General features: G+C 43.8%; 1 pseudogene across 1 annotated transcript; it reads left to right on the top strand.

Annotated features, from left to right (window-relative positions):
* Positions 1-394: 394 nt before the first annotated feature.
* LOC311308372 (hatching enzyme 1.2-like) lies at positions 395-3,446 on the top strand (annotated as a pseudogene). The gene is made up of 7 exons: positions 395-608; positions 1,579-1,644; positions 1,760-1,908; positions 2,326-2,443; positions 2,569-2,747; positions 2,929-3,010; positions 3,290-3,446. The product of its transcript is annotated as a hatching enzyme 1.2-like (transcript).
* The last annotated feature ends 1,617 nt before the right edge of the window (positions 3,447-5,063 follow it).

Raw genomic sequence — 5,063 nt, 5'->3', positions numbered from 1 at the left:
CCAGTAATCAAATAATATGATCAAATTTTATGTAACGGTTGTCGTGGCCGAGTGGTTAAGGCGATGGACTAGAAATCCATTGGGGTCTCCCCGCGCAGGTTCGAATCCTGCCGACAACGAGTTGGTGTTTTCTTTGTGGGGGTGATGAAAGTAGAAAATACTTTCATAGACTGTTTACGGGAACGGTGTTGACAGTGTGGGTTTGAGCATAGACTTATTTGCCCTGAACTCGGCACCGGAATAGCTACCGACCCAGAGAAGATCAAGGCAGTGGCGGCGCAAGCCTCAGCCTGCGAACGTCTCCCAACTGAAGAGCTTCCTTGGCCTGGCAAACTATTACAGGCACTTTGGGAGGGGATACGCAGACCTGGCCAGCCCCCTGCACAAGGCGGAGATGGTGAAGCCAGAGTGGCCAGAGAGCTACGCCGTCCCAAACCAGGAAGCGACCACAGTAGCCGAAGTGCTGGTCAACGGGTTCTTCACAAGGTTCAGCATACCTGACGAAATCCACAGCGACCAGGGTCGCAACTTCGAGAGACAAGTGTTCCGAGAGACGTGCCGTCTTTTATGCATCAAGAAGACCCGCACGACAGCGCTGCACCCCCAAAGTGATGGGATGGTAGAACGGTAGAGCAATTATCAGACTTTCTCAAAAGTGCTAGTTTTGTCAACATTTTGATCTGAACCATTGTATATGATCATAAGTAACCTTAAACAGGGCTAAACATGCATTTTCTCTTTACTACTCCTTTAATTTACTATCTTCTCAATATACTTCATACATATTCAGCATGCATGTCAAATTCTCAAAGCAGGACTCAAATCAGTCCCAGAGTTTGTTCCTAATTCACCTACGTCTTGATAATAATAAAATAATAATAAACACCATCGGAGATGACATTTTATTGGTTGCAGGACACCACCCCCTCCTCTGCACCAATACGGCACCACCAGTTGCAGTTGCATTGCTCTTGGCTTTGTTTAGATCTCTGCTTAACCAGAATAACCGCACCGGATCAGATGTAGTAAGTGTCTGAAACATTTGGGCTGAATTTGCCAATGCCCTCTGCTCATTAGCAACATGCTGCTGGTCAGCTGTTGGCGAGGAAGCATATATAAACATGTCAACTAATCTCTAATCCAGGTTAGGATCTCATCCATCATGTCAGCACTCTGTGTGTTTGCCATCCTCTCTGCTCTGCTCTGCTCCGCTCAGAGCGTCTCCATCCAGGTAGAGCTTCATCTGCTGGATATCTCCATCAGCTTCATCAAACTTTTATTTAACTTTTATGATTTAGTACATCTTACTTTAAATACTGTACATACAGCATTATACTTGAAATGTGTACTAGACTATATCATAGTTAAATTCTAATGATTTGATTAAATATTGAACTCTACTTGAGCGAAACTGAACTGTGTGTGATCTCTCCTTCAGGCTTCACTTGAATGGAGTTCAGGGGAGATCGGTAAATCCACTGTTCTCTTTCTACTGCATGTTTGGTAGCTGACAGCCGGCTTTCTATCCATTCATCACGGCTCATCTGTGTTGTCACCTCTGTCCCTGTCTCTGTCCAGACAATAGCATAGACGCGGATGAGTTTTCAGTCTCAACCCTGCTGGAGAGAGCCAATAGATATGCTGGTGAGGTTAACAGCTGTACATCCTACACCCTCCGCACTGCTACAACGTGAGACTGTGAAGGCCAAATACCAACACTCCTCTTCTCTCCTCCCTTCTCTCCCCTCCTCTCCTCCAGGCCAGGGGCCGGGAGAGCCTTTGGTCATGTTTGGAGATATTGCAGTGATGACGGGCCTGCAGAACGCTGACCCCTGCACGGCTCGTGGCTGCAAGTGGCGCAAGCCAGTGGCAATGTCTTCGTGCCCTATGTCATCTCCAGTGTGTACTGTGAGTCTGGGAACTCTCTGGAACCTGCTAGACCAGGACTGGGAGTCTAGAACCTTTTAGTCTAGGACTGGGAGTCTAGAAGCTGATGGTGTTACAATGGGTAGATTGCTTCAGAACTTAGACAAACTAGACAGAATTGACTTTGAATCTTTGCACTGGTTATGAGATTGATAGTGTACAGTTGCTGCCTGGCTAGCTATTTGTAAAGCATGAGATTCTTAATATCAGGGTCCTAGGTTCGAGCCCCATGCTGAGCACAGCTAAGCATTCCGCATTCCATTGTACAGTCACCATATAATGTATACAGTAAACAGCATACTGTATATGCAAGATGTTATTTAAATTTTATTTAGTAGCCTCCCCGGTAGAGCTGGTGTGAGACTGATAATATCCCGGCGGTGTCTCTTCGGTGTGCAGCTGCCCGGGAGAGGTCTATCATCGTGGACGCTTTGAACTCCTTCGCTGCCACCACCTGCATCCGCTTCATACCCAGACAGAGGCAGAGGGACTTCGTGGACATCCAGTCTCTCTCAGGGTGAACATATCTGTAGTTTACACACATCAGCCAAATAGCATATTTTTTCCACTACTTCATCACATACAGTATCTATATCTTATCTGAGTTTGTAAATCTCCTTTCTCTCCATCCTTGGCTTTTAGATGTTTCTCGTTTGTGTGTCGTCGTGGGAATGGTCAGACTGTGTCCCTGCAGAGAAGGGGGTGTGTCTTCGAGGGAACTATCCAGCACGAGCTGCTACACGCTCTGGGCTTCAACCATGAGCAGACACGCTCTGACCGTGACCAGAACGTCCGCATCCTCCTCCAGAACGTTATTCGTGGTGGGAGATTTTGTTTGTTTGCTTATTTATTAATACATTTATTTATTTATTTATTTAACCTACAGTATTCAACCAGCAGCTTAAAATTAGCATCTAAACAATAGGCAATGTATGTGGGCACTCCATCACAGAAAGATGCTTACTGATTTTAAATTTTTTTACGTCATATATTCTCTCCCAGGACAAGAGCATAACTTCAGGAAGATCAACACCATCAATCTGGGAACTCCCTATGACTACAACTCTGTCATGCACTCCTCGAGGTCAGCCTCAAGGCCTTCAGCACAACAACAAAAACATAAAACACAAACTACACAGCCCAAACAAAGGAGATTTTTGGCAGTCTGTCATAGTTCTAAGGGGATTCATATATATCATTTTATATCAACCTCCCTGTTCCTGATGAGTTCTGTCCTGTTTGTTTGTGTGTGTGTGTGTGTGTGTGTGTGTGTGTGTGTGTGTGTGTGTGTGTGTGTGTGTGTGTGTGTGTGTGTGTGTGTGCGTGCGTGCGTGTGTGTGTGTGTCTTGTGTGGACGTTGCAGGTTTGCGTTCTCCAGAAACAGACAGCCCACAATTGTGCCCATCCCAGACGACGTCGCCATTGGCAGAGCCACTCGGATGAGCCCTGGAGACATACTCCGCGTCAACCGGCTCTACAACTGCAGTAAGAAACACACAGCTGAGTCCAGCCTCCGCTAACACTCTTATCACTCCACTAACACTCTTATCACTCCGCTAACACTCTTATCACTCCACTAACACTCTTATCACTCCACTAACACTCTTATCACTCCACTAACACTCTTATCACTCAACTAACACATCTTTGATGAAAATTGAAAGATTAATTTGTGTCTATTCTGATTATAATAACAACCCTCTCTTTCTTTCTGCCCTCTCTGTCGGTTTCTCTCTCTCTCTCTCTCTGTCTCTCAGATCGGACCATGTACGAACAATAAGGGATTGCATCCTCTAAAGATTTGATCAACTTCATAAATGTTATCAATTGCTTTTTGCCTCAAATCGCAATCTTACTAAGAAATTGATGTATAATATGATATGGACCATATAGGCTATCATTCTTTTCTGAAATCTCTCAATCACAATAAACATTTTGAATTGTTGAGTATAGCCAACTGTATAGTTTCATTTCTTTTCCATGTCACCTTACTGAAGCTTCTCTTCTCTCTCTTCCTGAAGCTCTCTCTTATCACAAGAATTGTGCACTTTTTGAGAAAAGCATGACATTTTTACAATAGTTAGTTTATACCATAAGGTTTATTTTCAGATGTGGAGGGAAGTCAGATTTGACCCCTGAGGCCCGGGAGAGGTAAAATTCAAGATGGCTGCCAGTCCACCATGTATAGTGTTCAAACATGCTTACAGTAATTTTGGAAGTTTGGGAAGGAGCGCTTCCTGGGCTCAAAAAACATCTGTCAGAGATGCTCTTTGGTTAGGAAAACATGTAGAGATATAAAAAAAGGCTCAAAGGCACTCTCTTAAAATATAAAATACCTGTATTGAGGTGGTATGGTCATGATGGACCTAAACAAAACTCTGATACAGAGAGTATCCAAGTTCTCTCCAAAGGATTGTCTTCCTACTCGGGCAAAGGAATTTGATACAAAGATTGACCTGTTCCGCTTCTACAGGAATTTATATTTTAGAGCATGGTACAAGCAAGATCCTATAGCTTCTACAAGCTCTATGGACTCAGGTCAGTCTGCCTATCCTAACCCTGGATCACAATTTAAACCAAAATCCACCTTTTGTGCCTTGATTCAAAATGCGGCATTACTGTAAATACGTTTGCAAACAAAGTGAATTTTGATGTTGAAAACTTATTCAAGAACAAAAGGGCACCAAAACATTGTAACCTTTCACGTGAAGAAAAAGGTGCCCTGGAAGCATCATGTTTGTCATATGTCTATGTCAAAGAGGCTCATCGTCAACTAAATAACACTGAGTTTTACCAACCTCTGACATATAACCCAGTCCCCGAGTCTCTCAAACTAGAACTTAAAGAGGTGCTCACAGAGGCAACAGAATGGTGTGCGACCTGAGGGAGTTGATAGTAAATCTGTCTTCTTCACGGAAAAATTGAAATTGAAATGAAATTGATATTTAACTCACATTTTAACCATATGCATGTTTATTGTAAGATCAAAGTCAGAACAGGAGCTGACATGGATGATGGAGCTCTCCAGCTGTGAGGGAAGATGATACTGGATTTATGTACAGAAGTGGTCTGAACCACAGTCTCACAGTGAGCATGTCCTCTTGCTCTAAGTAGGTGGTTCGATCCCTGTCAGGTAA

The sequence above is a fragment of the Borostomias antarcticus genome (assembly GCF_949987555.1).
Source record: "Borostomias antarcticus genome assembly, chromosome: 4".
Lineage (NCBI taxonomy): Eukaryota > Metazoa > Chordata > Actinopteri > Stomiiformes > Stomiidae > Borostomias > Borostomias antarcticus.
The sequence above is the reverse complement of the archived record's forward strand: the minus strand, read 5'-3'. Positions and strand labels throughout refer to the sequence as shown.